The sequence below is a fragment of the Sus scrofa genome, chromosome 5, assembly GCF_054392235.1.
Source record: "Sus scrofa isolate SSC_HxYL_T2T_F1_AM1 chromosome 5, Sscrofa_HxYL_maternal_Yorkshire_Landrace_v2.0, whole genome shotgun sequence".
In the NCBI taxonomy this organism is placed as follows: domain Eukaryota; kingdom Metazoa; phylum Chordata; class Mammalia; order Artiodactyla; family Suidae; genus Sus; species Sus scrofa.
In genome coordinates this window covers 79,303,143-79,318,507 of record NC_139387.1, presented here as the reverse complement: position 1 = coordinate 79,318,507, position 15,365 = coordinate 79,303,143, and the positions used below count along the sequence as shown (strand labels likewise).

Genomic DNA, 15,365 nt, shown 5'->3' with positions numbered 1-15,365 from the left:
AATCTGTTCATCTGTTGATGGACATTTAGGTTGTTTCCATGTCCTGGCTATTGTGAATAATGCTGCAATGAACATAAGATGCATGTATCTTTTTGAATTAAAGTTTTGTCTGAATACATGCCCAGGCGTGGGATTGCTGGGTCATATGGTAGTTCTATATACAGTTTTCTGAGGAACCGCCATACAGTTTTCCCTAGTGGTTGTACCAATTTACGTTCCCACCAACAGTGAAGGAGGGTTCCTTTTCTCCATACTTTCTCCACCATGTATTATTTGTAAACTGGTTAATGATGGCCATTCTGACAGGTGTGAGTCGGTAGCTCATTGTAGTTTTGATTTGTATTTCTCTAATAGTGATGTTGAGCATTCTTCATGTGCATATTGGACATCTGTATGTTTTCTTTAGAGAAATGTCTATTTAAATCTTTTGCCCATTTTTTGATTGGGTTATTGGCTCTTTTTCTGTTGAGTGTTATGAATTGATTGTATATTTTGGATATTAGGCCCTTGTCGGTCACATCATTTACAGAGATTTTCTCCCATTCTGTGGGTTGTCTTTTTATTTTTTTAGTGGTTTCTAAAGCTGATCTTCATTGAGACTGAAAAACCACATTCGTAGAGAAGTTGACACTTTTGATATGACATTCAGATCTCCAGGTACAACAGGTGTACTTTAAGTCCAGCCACACTTCAACTCATTCTTCCCAATATTTGCTTGTATAGCCTTCAGTTACATGACACCATATCCTTCTCAAAAATCTCACCCCTTGCTTAAGCTAGAGATAGACTTTTGTTTTGGGGAAAAAAAATCTACTATTATAGGATTCATCTTGCATTTGATATGTATAATTAACATTACCAAATGTTCTCCCCAAAGTCTATTCATTTGATAGTGACTTAATAGTATTTTAAAATTAATAAAATGTGGTGACATTAATTCATGTGAACGTTCATTCAACATACATTTATTGAGTATCTACTATGTTCATGGCACTGTGCTAGACACTGGGAATGTAGGTGCCCTTTCTATTCTTAAGTCACATACAGAAAATCCCTCTGGTTAATATAATTTTTTTTATCCTGTATGAGTTAAGAAGGAGAAAAAGGTTCTAAAAGCATCTCTCCCAAGGAAAGAAGTTTAAAATTATTCATCATTAATTCATATTTTAGAGGAACTAATAATGAACTAATTAATAAAAAAACACTATTCATCAGACTACTCAGTAATAAGCTGGGTACATGTATTAGACATATTGTAAAATTTGTATATTTCTCAAGTGGCATTTTGTTCCTCATCCACTAGTCAAATTTTCCATACTTGAGCAAAGTGACCATTTTGAAACTTAGATTATGTTTATGGATAATTTACTTTTCAAGTTAAATCTGGCTTTCTTCTAGTAAGTCATAATAGAAATTACTTAAAATTTTGCACTGCCTTCATTATGTCTGTTTTAGTTAAAATGAAAGATGAACAAACTTATTAACATAGGACTCTGAAATGACATTGATTATATATGTATACTTACATATATTTGAAGATTCCCACAGAGTGCCAAAAAATTTAGTACAACATGGTGATATTGAAGATAAACTTTAATCTCTTAATGCTAAACCTAGAGTTTTAGTAACAGTATAACAATCTCTTGGTTTTCCCATCTTTAAAGGGAGGATATCATAGTCTTCCAGAGAGGATTAAATGAGAATATGCATTCAAGCATGATTTCAGCACAAAACCCATAGTTTGTTTCTTCTATCCTTTCAAGTTGTGTTTATTAACTGTCTACCTCTCTTTAGTGTGAACCTCTGAAGTTGATAGTCAATACCATTCATTTCATAACTACAATGAATAAACTATTATTCAAATATTTTTATTTTATTTTATTTTTTTTATTATTTTTCCACTGTACAGCAAGGGGGTCAAGTCATCCTTAGATGTATACATTGCAGTTACAGTTTTTTTCCCCCACCCTTTCTTCTGTTGCGACATGAGTATCTAGACATAGTTCTCAATGCTATTCAGCAGGATCTCCTTATAAATCTATTCTAGGTTGTGTCTGATAAGCCCAAGCTCCCGATCCCTCCCACTCCCTCCCCCTCCCATCAGGCAACCACAAGTCTCTTCTCCAAGTCCATGATTTTCTTTTCTGAGGAGATGTTCATTTGTGCTGGATATTAGATTCCAGTTATAAGTGATATCATATGGTATTTGTCTTGACAGCTGCATGCAAAGCAATGAAACTAGAACACACCCTCACACCATGCACAAAAATAAACTCCAAATGGCTGAAAGACTTAAATATACGACAGGACACCATCAAACTCCTCGAAGAAAACATAGGCAAAACACTCCCTGACATCAACATCATGAATATTTTCTCAGGTCAGTCTCCCAAAGCAATAGAAATGAGAGCAAAAATAAACCCATGGGACCTCATCAAACTGAAAAGCTTTTGCACAGCAAAGGAAACCAAAAAGAAAACAAAAAGACAACTGACAGAATGGGAGAAAATAGTTTCCAATGATGCAACTGACAAGGGCTTAATCTCTAGAATATACAAGCAACTTATACAACTCAACAGCAAAAAAACCAATCAATCAATGGAAAAATGGGCAAAAGACATGAATAGACATTTCTCCAAGGAAGATATACAGATGGCCAGCAAACACATGAAAAAATGCTCAACATCGCTGATTATAAGAGAAATGCAAATCAAAACTACCATGAGATACCACCTCACACCAGTCAGAATGGCCATCATTAATAAATCCACAAATAACAAGTGCTGGAGGGGCTGTGGAGAAAAGGGAACCCTCCTGCACTGCTGGTGGGAATGTCAACTGGTACAGCCACTATGGAGAACAGTTTGGAGATACCTTAGAAATCTATACATAGAACTTCCATATGACCCCGCAATCCCACTCTTGGGCATCTATCCGGACAAAGCTCTACTTAAAAGAGACACATGCACCCGCATGTTCATTGCAGCCCTATTCACAATAGCCAGGACATGGAAACAAGCCAAATGTCCATCGACAGATGATTGGATTCGGAAGATTTGGTATATATACACTATGGAATACTACTCAGCCATAAAAAAGGATGACATAATGCCATTTGCAGCAACATGGATGGAACTAGAGAATCTCATACTGAGTGAAATGAGCCAGAAAGACAAAGACAAGTCAAATATTTTTAAACTATTCTAAGTATTCTTTGATTGCCTTATCCAGAAAGATACCCTTGATGCCCTCCCCTAATTTTGGCTAAAGCCAAATTCATACGCACTTATCATACCTGCTTTTACATTTACAAGTGTGATCTTTTTCCAGTAAGCTTTCTGTTGCCTTTTTTCTTTTTTTAATAGACTGAATCATCCGTGGCAACAGGAGATATACTTCCCTTTGCATAGTCATTGCCCACAGAAGGGGTTTAATAAATATTTGCTGATTTAATAAATTCATACACTCCCTGATTTCAACAGATTCATAATTATGTATGGTGACATACATATTTATTACATATGAAAGTAACATCATTTCATCAATTAGATTGTACCACAGTATCTGGTATATATAAATCTATTTATTCCATCTGAATATAAACTCATTGATGAAAAGGTCACGCTTTATTCATCCTTGAACACCGAAGTCTGGAAGAGTGGCTAGCATACATGCAAGGTTTGCCAAATATGATTGCTCAGTTCAAGAGAATTAAACACATAAAGTGGGCATGTAGAACTTGGGAAGATGCTGTTACTAGCCTTGTGCAAAAAAGTTTAATTCAAGTGATTAAAGTGGCAACTAAATGCATCACTTAGAAAGAATAGTCATATAGCCCAGATAAATGATCCTTGCTTCTGCGTGGGATTAATTGGAATATGGATATTTTAGAAATGATCATACTGACAATAAACATAAAAGTTTTAGGAACAGTGGAGGTAAGGGTTTTGGCTAGTAAAATAGATAGTAATAAATTGGCTTGAGAAATATGGTTGATGTATCAGAAAAATATGTTTAGAGGTTAGATTGGAGAACAAAAGCAAAGAGTGGCATAAATTCTAAGTTTGTATATGTAGTGAATGAAAGTGTCTCTTCTTCTTAGAATCCATGTATCTGAAGGGCAATCAAAATAGCCATAAAGCCAAGATTCTCGTGCAAATGTTATTGTGTATGGCACTTTTATATTCATTTATTATGACAATTATATTTTTTAAAGTACTTACCTATGTTACATAATTTTACTAAGTGTTTGTAAGCATGAATACTTATCTAAGAGAGACTTAAGGGCAGACAAGTCTGAAGAAAAAAAAAAAAGACCAAATGGCTGTGATCATCTTCTTTATGTTCATTGACACGTATCACTTTTTTTTTTTTTTTTTTTGTCTTTTTATCTTTTCTAGGGCTGCACCCACGGATATGGAGGTTCCCAGGCTAGGGGTCTAATCGGAGCTATAGCCGCCAGTCTATGCCACAGCCACAGCAACAGCAATGCCAGATCCGAGCCATGTCTGCGACCTACACCGCAGCTCACAGCAACACCAGATCCTTAACCCACTGAGCAAGGCCAGGGATCGAACCTGCAACCTCATGGTTCCTAGTCGGATTCGTTAACCACTGAGCCACAACAGGAATTCCTGACTATCACTTTTAACAACAATAACAACATAAGGAATTTTTTCTAAAAATGAAATTATATTCATGTTTTCTACGGTCTGCCAAATTATTTTTTAGGGAGGAATTAAAGTTCTTATTATCTACTTGTGTTACCTATCAGTATTATTTTCCAGCCAAATCCTATATACCAACCAGGCTAGGACCAGAACTCAGATGATAGGAAACATAAAACTAGGAAATAATAAATAAATTTTATGCTTATGATAATTTCTCAGAGTAAATTTCCTCAGTAGAAAGCATATCTGAATTTTCTACTAAAGGTTTCTCTCTGTAGAAGATCATTGTCTGTCATGACCTCAAAGCATTTTTAAAAATTATAATAACAAATTGCAAATTATAAAAAAAGTCTTACAAGAAGAAATCCAATTTTTCCCTTTCCCCCAGCCAATTTTTCCCTTTCCTAGGCATAAGGAAAGGTAACAATTGTAGTTGCTTTCCATTATGCTTATCTATTTATTCTGGAACTTGGATGCCCTCATACTGACGAATTTAGTTTATTACTAGTCCAGCTAATCCACCTCTTGGCTGCCTACTCACTTAGTTCTTCAATAGATTTCTCCTGTTTGTCACCCAGCTTCTCTTGTTGCCAACTAATATATCATCTTCCATCTGTTTGAATTCCTCTGTTCTTTCTGGCACAGCTCCGCCTCCAGATTCCCTCACAGCCACCTACCTTGCTGCCTTTCCATCTGCTAGTATGACTAGTGTCTTTTCTAACCTGTTCCTGATCTAAATTATCTCCAATTTTCTACTTGAATTTCTTTATCAAAAGTTTATCTCATCAAGAACTATTGTGATTGCAATGATTCCTTATAGTCATACAAAGGGGAAGTTAAAAACATGCATTTAATGCTTTAATTCTTCTATCCTTTAAGATCATTTACTGTTCTTGGTTTCTTTCAATGATAATGGTTTGAAGGAATAGAAGGCACTGCTGAAAAATGAGCACTGTCCTTTGGTATACATCCTTCAGCAGGGCTCAATTCTTAGTCTTGAGGTTAAGTGCCTTTGTCATTGTTCCAAAGTTTTGCATTCACTGATAACCAGCAACCTTTTCTTGAACACCTCATTCTCAAGACAGCTCAATTTTTTAGGCTTAATGTAGCAGAAATAGTTTTTGTTTAGGATGTATGTTATAGTTGCCTACTGGATATAAAAGACTTTATATAAGCAACACAAGCATTTGATAATTACAATTTCAGGCTTTGATATTTAAGGAGCATAAGGTGGCATTTTCTCTTGACATTGATTTATTTGCTTGATGAGGTAGATGCTTATTTTCATGTAGCAGATATAACATATTACAAGTTAAAGAGGATGCAGGAAAATGTTTAGAACTTTAGACCTATATACCTTGTCATGAGACTGAAAACTAACTGCCCCTCACATTTCTGGAGAGCATACCCTCCCTCTATGCACCACAATTTAGAATATGATTAAGCTTATGTTTACAAGAGGTTCACTTAGAAATTACCCTTCAATTCAAAATAATATTGCAGTTTAATGAAAAGGTAATGCTATATCTATTTATGCTAATTAATGTTAAAGAAGATGTTGAGAAGCTTTTCATGTTTGTTTTAATATATTTTATTATTATTTAGGTATGGTAAAACCAACAGATCTGGTGAAGGTTATCGTTGAAAACACAGCTTGCCATATGCACAGATCCTGAGAAGAGGCACATATCTGGGGACATACAGGGAATCATGAGGTTGGGGCTGGTGAAGAGACAGAGCCTTATTATAGTTTTCTCAGAAAGGAGGCAAGATAAAAATAGATTTAGGATTGGCCAGTTTGAATTATTTTAGGGGGCTCTGGGGCATTGGTATGGATCCTGTTTGTCTGGTACTTGTCCCTGGGGTGATTAGGGAAGGAAGAAAGTGGCTTGTGAGAACTCTGATAAAGAAGGTGGTTGAAGGCAGGGCTTTGGATTGGTTGGTTTGCATTTGAAAATGGCACTCTCTCTAGGGACAGAAGGCAAAGCATTAGAATACAAAAAATAGAAGACATAATTAATACACTATTTAATTCGGGATTAACAATCATTAATAAAATGTTGAAAATTCATCTGATTTGAGGGTTGGAAATGTCTTTAGGGATAAATGTTTCCAGTGTGATTACGTACTGTCTATGAGTGTCCAATGACTATAAGACATGTCTAAACATACTCCTCTGATAGTTAAGGCTTTAATAACCTGTCTTCATCTTGTTTATTCTCAACTACACTTATCTAATTCCTCTATTTCTGTCTTGACACTAGAATATATAGTATTAATTTTTGCTTCCATCTCTTTATGCATATTGGTCTGGGCTCTATTTAAAAATTTTGAGCCTTGTTCCTCATTTCTCTTACACTAAAACTTTCAACCTAGGAATTCCCATTGTAGCTCAGCAGTAACGAACCCGACTAGTATCCATGAGGATACAGGTTTGATCCCTGGCCTCATTTGGGGGTTAAGGATCTGGCATTGCCGTGAATTATGGTATAGATTGCAGATGTGGCTTGGATCCTCCTTTGCTGTGGCTGTGGTGTAGGGTGGTAGCTGCAGCTCCGATTGGACCCCTAGCCTGGGAACTTACATATGCCTCAGGTGCAGCCCTAAAAAAATAAGTAAATAAAATAAAACTTTTAATCAAACATTTTAGCTGATGCTATGATGTAAAATTTCCCTGCATCTGAATTATCTGTTCTATTGAAGGCATAGCCCTTTATCTTTTTTTGCATCTAGAAAAAAGCATTGAAAGAAGATCCTTAATTAATGCTTCTTCATTGCACTGAATTGTCTTACAAGATTAAAATGATTAGGAAACAATAAATAAATGGGGTAAAAATGTATATTTATATTCAGAGAGAAGAGATTGGTGAAACATGCATAAAGCTATAATAAAATGACACAGCCATCAGAGTCCACTCCTAAGAGCACATATGAAAAGGAAATATTTCATAAACTAATTTCTTAGGGTGAAAATAGTTTAAGGAGGAACTAATTTTATCATTTTCTCACATGGGAGAGAAAAGATTAAATCTCTTGCTATCACTCTTTATGATAATTCATACTCAAAAAAGTTTTCCATGTATTTTACAAAGCTTGTAACTCATAAGGACTGTTTAGTAAAGAATCCTATAGAGAATTACCTTGTGATATAAATATAAGCTCAGATTCAATCAATTTGTACATGTGTTTTAGGTTTAGAAAATGGGCAAACAATAATGTGGAAAAATGCATATTTATATTCAGAGAGAATAACTTGACGTTTACTTTTTTACTCTTCTAATCTTCCATAAATAATTCATAACTTTCTACAAACTTAGTTTATGTTAAATAGATAGATAGAAAGACAGAGATATACTTCTTAGATTTATTATAATGTATGTGCTAACATCTCTTAATAATACAAGTACATTTATTCCCTATAAGAAAATTGACTGCTAGTTTACCATTTTAAAATATTCTTCTCAACTATTTCTTGTTCTACTAAATCACCTCTAAAATTTATTTTAATCTAAATTATAAAACCTTATATTAGTGAATCAAAATATTTCAGATGTCTTATAAATTGATTTTTAGAGGCATTAAAAATATGTCAAATATGAATTAAGTACATTTTTCTTTCAAAAATTTTACATTTAATGTTTCACTACTATATGGACTTCTCATTCATTTTCCTTCTTTCCTTTTTGTTATATCCTTTTTATATTTTCAGTCTCCTTTCCAACCGAATCGAATAGGATCATACTTTGCCACAATAATCATTATCTAAACTCATTTTGGTGTTTCACCTCTTACGTTATTGTTGATATTCAAATATTCTCCTTAACCTTTTATTACTTTCTCCCAATTGATAACCTACAAAAATTAATTGCAGCGAATGTGGGGATTGGAATTGAGCACATCTCTTTATAGATTCCCCTCACACAATCTGGAAAATATTCTTTATCTGACCATCAGATATGTTCAATGAGATTGATTAATGGCCTGGTTTGAAACTAGAACAATGACTGAGAGGCTTAGATAAGTACAAGTGCAGTGCTACATGGATCCCTTTGTTTTAACAAGCTCCCCATGTTGCCCCATTAATTTTACTGGTGTGATCTTGTCATCCAGCATGGAGCTTTTTCTTCGACTGTCACCTCAGCCAGATCCAACAAGTAGCCCTGTCATTACACTCATTATTCAGAATTCAGTCTGTCAGTAGGCAATAAACACCTTTGAGTTTCTGCTCCCTCCATCCTTTCTATTTTCTTTTAGATTTCATTTTACTAGCTGTGAAGGGGCCACCTCAGCCAGGAAGAATTTAAGTAGAACTGAACACCATGACTCAGCATCAGGATACCTCTAAAATGTAGAGGCAGTTAATTCTTCATCCTTTCTTCCCCTCCCTAAGGAAAAACTCCCCTCCACGTGTGAGTGTGCTCATGTACCTATACTAGATCAGCCTGGAAGGCTGAAATACATTCTATGGTGCCACATGCACAGAGCCACACTGCCACCAGACCGCTGACAGGAAAGCCAAGCAATAGGGTAACACCATCACAGCAGAATTGAAATGCAGTGTGAAATGCTTGCAAAGTATTTTTCCTATGCTATGACTATCATTGTTTTAGAGTTCCTTTTTTAGTTTTTAATAAATGGTCCCCATTTTACAAAAAACATTTGACTTTACCTATTACTGGTTCTTGATAAATTATTAGCAAACACGTTTTTAAAAACTTAACATTAATTAACATGCAATATAATGATATTATATTATCTAATATTACATACATGTTATATGTATTGTGTTTTATAAAATATATATAATGTATATATCTATGTACATATATGCATATGTATATATATACACCTACATATTAATATTATAAGAGTACTGTTGAAAAGCATCCTTAAAAATTTTTACTATATCTAGAGTTTACTAAATCTTCGTTAATGCTATTTTCCCACCTGAAATAAAGGTGTAGGAATGAATATCATGATGCACATTATTTGCATATTTATTCATGATGTGCCATGATATTTAAGAAAATAACTTTAATTCACAAAGACTGGCAAATATAATGTTATATAAAACTGTATTTTTCAGTTTTTCAGAGTTTTTGTAAATTTTATTTGGATTTAATATAGCAGTTTCTACAATTGTATAAGCTTAATTTTTAAAAGACCAAGAAAGAAATAAAACTTTTTTCTAGGGGGTGGTGAGAGGTGTAGATTTCAAAATATGCCACCTATGCATTCTTTTTGGAGTAAGGCATTCTGGGCAGGAGAGGGTAAAAAAAAAAAAAAAATCACTACAGGTAGAAGTCCAACTGTTTTTTTTCTGAAAACAAGATCTTCCTTCAAGGACAAGCTAGTCCAAATTATTTTAATTCCATCTGTTCCATTTGTATGCAACACAGTATTTGAGTTTGAGTACCTCAGTGCTTTCCTCTGCTTCTGGGAAAAGGATTGAGCATTTTTTCTGCTTACCAACATTTTTTTTACCATAATTTGAAATGTTGACATTAAGGAAATAATACGGAACCAAAGGAATACCCTGATCTTGCTAAAACTTCTTCACAGGAGGTAATTTTTTTTTTTTTTTTTGATTCTGCTCACTCTCAGTGCTGCCCCTCCCCAATTTGCAGGTTTCTGTCTATCCAAGACACACATATCTGAGCTCTGGTACCTTCTCGAAAAGCTTTTGCGTGCAAAATAAAACACCCTTCGGCACAATAGTGTCCCAAATATAAAATAAAGTCAGCTTTCGATTAGCATAACAATTGAGAACCGTGACACTGCATCGCAATACTGAGGTGTGAGGCAATCCTAGGAATACCGCATCACCCTTATTCTAACTCAGCACATTCTCGCTCGCAATGATCTAATCTAGAGAAAAGCCTCAGACTTACCTCCTATGTTGAATTATCTGTCGTTCTGTGTATAGTATTTATTGCAAACTGTCCATTTGAATGAATGCAGCGGCAGTTACACCACAGCACGCCTCTCTCCTGCAGCAGAAAGCAAGTTAAAAGGACTTCAAGCTGTGACCTCAGAGGAAGGCACAGCCGCTCCCATCCTTCAGCCAACCTTCTGGGGAGAGCAGGTTAGATGACAGTAAAGCTGGCTCTCTACATAGCAATACTTTCAAATAAACCATTCTGTGCTGGGAGCTCGGGGATTTACATCCAAATTCAGCTGGCTAGAGTCAATGCTGCTTCTATGCCTGAAAATATCAAGCATTTCACTGCAGTCACTTAATGCAAGAAACTATCTGAGGCGACTTCACAAACCCTGTCATTCTGTTCCTAGACTAAAGAATGAGCACCGCATGCATAATTCATGCATTAAAATCTTCAATGCACTTCCTGTAGCCGCTGTTCTCTCCAGTAATGGGCTATTGATCACCTCATCGCTAAGACAATTGGAGCTCCGTGATTGGTTTATTTCCACAAATAAAATTACAACCTAAATCATAGGCAGAATCCTCCAACCCTGCAGCATCCACTCGGGTAAAACCCTCACATAGAGGAGATGGCATTTGCATATTGCAGACTGTTTAAACTGGACTCTTCCACGGAAACGCTCTAGCATCTGTTGCCTTTTATTCAAAGGATGTATTTCTGCGGGTTTGGGGTGAATATTTTAAATTATAAGTGAGATATATAGAGTTGATTCTTTTTTCTACCATTTCTGGAAAGTCAGCAGGGCTAAACCGAAAATTAAGAAAAAAATAAAACTGAAAGGATGTACTGCTATAAATCATAGGAGATTTTTATATGGGCTCATTTGAATAACATTTCTTAGAAGACTTTAATCTAAAAATAATTACTTTTTATTTCAATAATATAGAATAACATTTCTTAGAAGACTTTAATCTAAAAATAATTACTTTTTATTTCAATAATATAGAAGAGGTTTCTTTTTTTTAATGGTCGTAGTATATTGCTAACTATTTTGGGTCATAGTACCTGGACTCTGGGTGTGTCAGTAGTTCTGAGAGCCCTTTCTCTCAGAAGTTAAGCTCTTAAGAACATGCCATGATTTCTACTTGTCTACTAGTCAAAAACGCAAGCTTGAAATCAAATTGTATATATATTATGCTAATATTCATTAAAGGAAAACACAGGTAGCTTTTTAAAATATCAGGAGTATTTGAAAAAAATTACCAAAATGGGAGATCCATGTAAAATAGCAAGTGCATTTACCTACAAGGAATATATGTCTATTTTTCCAAAGTATCCTCATTGTAAAAACTAATTAAATTATATTCACCAACAAGGCCTGAATATAATGTTATTAAGATCATTTAGAAGTCTAATGCCATGTCTTTCCGAAGCCTCTTTAAATATATATCCATACATATATCCATATATATATATCCATACATATATATAAATTATATTTTATATTTTATTAAACAGGTACCACACAGACACACACATACAAATGTCAGATTTCTATATTACCGTGCCTGACCATTGACTGGTAAGACCAGAGTGAAACCTTCAAGTTCATGGCTCAGAACTAGAGTAGAGAATGACTTTCAGAGTAAAACCAAGGATTCCTATCTAACAATTACACTGCAGAGAGCAATCCATCATTGAAGGCGGCAAGATCATGGTTGTTTTCAGTCAATAAACCGGTAACAATTGCTATTAGCCTGTGAAGGTGATAGAGCCCTGATGGCAATAGAGATGGAGATCAGGGATGTTTGAGGAGATGGCACTTCCTTCCCAGTGCATTCAAGAGCATAATCCCTGCTAGACCATAGAGAAAACAGGCGCGCCTCCTAGCTGATAAAGATTATGCTAAAATATTCTAATGGTAGTCTGAGAAATTAACTGTTCAATTAGTACGTATATTACATACTCCATATTCCACAGTGTTCTATTCTATACAAGCCAGATTCTATTTGTACATTTATATATATTACTTCTAACATAATGCAATTCAAGTAAACTATAATATTTTATAATATTTATCTGAACGTTATTCTTTATACAGAAAATCCAGAGACCTCAGACACTTAAAAAATTCTATAAATTAAGAGTTACGGATTACTATCCTGCCAAGAGTTTTATCCATTAATCATTTATTGAAATCTGAATGAAAATAACATCTCATTTAAAAACAGAAAATGCAAAACTATGAAATTTAAGTTATCATGTATAAGGATGTAGAGTACAATCATTTAGGAGATATAAATTGCTGACTAAACCAAAATAATTACAGTAATATAAGCTTTAGACATTTAAATTCTCTGAAATGACAAGATTCAGTAGTGCATAATTAGGTGGTTAGGGAAAACATTTGCTTACTCTTTCTCTCCTGTGGTGACTGAAAGCAAAATCAGTATCTTTTCCCACATACAAATATCCAAGACCCAAGTCTAAAATGACGATGGCAACTTTGCATCTACTTGGTGAATTTTCAGATTCAATTGTTTTAAAAGTGAGGAGATCTCTCTCTCTCTCAGACACACACACACACCCTCATCAACCTAGAATTGTCCAAGATTAGAAATCAGCAAAGAAGGGAAGAGTATGGCCTGAGAAAAGCTACGGAGATACTGAGTTCCTAAGAAATCAGAGTGGGACAGCAAGTAAACCTTGAAAGGAAACATCTGAGAAAAAGAAATCAATTGTGCTCCCAGATAAGATAAAGCCCAGACTGTAATAAGAACCAATTTCCACTTTCCAGAAGTCTGGCTATGCCTGAGAAATACACTTAACCAATCTTTTCAAATGATGGAAAACAGAAATGGCTCTTTTAGATGAATTTGATCTCTCTGCAGATCAAGAGTCTTCCAATATTTTGAATTTATAATGCATATAAAATATGGAGTGAACTCTGTAATGTACAACAAGGTCAATAAAGTGAATCAAAACTTGTGAATAAATCAAAACATAGTCTACTAAATTTGCAGTATCTATTAAGATGTATACCTAGCCTGCCTAACCATTGAAATTTGGAAAAATACACAATTTATATACCTTATAAGAATATATAATTCAATGTATTATGAGAGAGAGGAAAATAATTTGGCCTGCCAAAGTTTCTACTTTCCTGAGTTCAAGAGATGTAGGAGCACACTGCATTTATTCTCTGAGATTTAAGACACTCTTTCCCCTTTGCTCATTCTGTCCTACCTATAACATAGTTATCTCCTAATCATAACACATTATTTAATCAAAAAATATTTATTATGTACCTTCTACATGAAAGGAATTGTGCCACATGCTATATATAGTGGCTGCCTCTAAGGTATTCATCCTTTAGTGAGGAAAAGTAAATACATAGAGTCAGAGTGATGAATATAATCACCCTGATACATGTTAAGATATGCAAATGAGATAATTACTAAAGCACGCTATGCCTGTATGTTAAGTAACTGTTAGATAAGTGTTATATATGAGGCATAGCAGCAGAAGAAATACTGGCATCACCAACTGCTCATGGGGCATTAGGGAATGATTCATGGAGGGGGTGATATTTAAAGAAACTGTGTGGCAAATGGAACTAACATGGACCTTAATGTTTGACAAGTTTGAAATTAAATCCAAGTTTCCTTGAATTTGTTACCAAACCAAATTTGGGTGATTACTGTGCACAGTAAAGCCAATCTACTGATACCAGTTTGTGGTGAAGGAGAGTACAGTGTTTATTTTAAGGAACCAAACAAGAAGTCTGGGGCAGCTATTGTTCAAAGAACCAGAACTCTCAGACGAGCTTCAGAGAGTATTTTTAAAGTCAAGGTGATGGAGGGGAGTCCTGAAGTATGTGATCAGCTTGTGCACAATTCTCTGGTAGGTTGATGGTGAGGAAACAGAGCAATATCATAGGGGTTAACATTATCAATCCTCAGGTTCCTGTAGATCTGAGGTCTGTGTGCTCATGGTCATTGAGTGGTTAACTTCTTCCATTTGGCAGACATTGTAGCATCTGTAAAAGAAACTCAGGAAATGTGTATCAGACACTAGGTATTTCAGGAAAGAACTAAAGATTGTGTGACTGCCATATGGCTGATTTACTGTTTAAATTGTTACCAGTTCTCCTAACCCACCTGCTACTTTCGTCGCTACGTATTCATATCCTTTCAATCATTAATTCCTAAGCCAGGATTTTGTGATCTAGGTGAGGCCTGGAAGAAAACAACTTTCCTAAAAAAGAGAAGGAGGCAGAGGACATGGGGAGAGGGATCTGTCATGGAAAGGTGTCATAGGGTTCTGCTTGGTTACAAATTCATACAAGCTTGGATGTGCTACCTATATTCCATGAGCATGAGTTTTATCATGTAGAAATCAAGTTAAATATCAATCTCTTTATCTTCTTGGAAGAATTAAATAAATGGCTTAGGGTATATAATTAAAAATATAATTTTTTTGGAGTTCCCGTTGTGGTGCAGTGGTTAACGAATCCGACTAGGAACCATGAGGTTGCGGGTTCCATCCCTGCCCTTGCTCAGTGGGTTAAGGATCCAGCGTTGCCGTGAGCTGTGGTGTAGGTCAAAGATGCGGCTTGGATCCCACATTGCTGTGGCTCTGGCATAGGCCGGTGGCTACAGCTCCGATTAGACCCCTGGCCTGGGAACCTCCAAATGCCGCAGGAAAAAGGCAAAAAGCCAAAAAAAAAAAAAAAATATATATATATATATATATATATATATATAATATACATAGTTTTTATAGTCATTCAAATAAGAGTTTAAATCCT

General features: G+C 35.1%; 1 protein-coding gene across 4 annotated transcripts in view; it reads right to left on the bottom strand.

Moving 5' to 3' along the window:
* CNTN1 (contactin 1) overlaps positions 1–15,365 on the bottom strand; it is a 327,378-nt gene that overhangs the window by 202,419 nt on the left and 109,594 nt on the right. The window contains exon 3 of one of the 4 annotated variants that reach the window (XM_003355617.6): positions 10,562–10,660. The exons of the other annotated variants lie outside the window; for them this stretch is intronic. The gene's annotated coding sequence lies outside the window, so the exon portion shown is untranslated. The remainder of the gene's footprint in view (positions 1–10,561; positions 10,661–15,365) is intronic. 4 annotated transcript variants of the gene reach the window in all.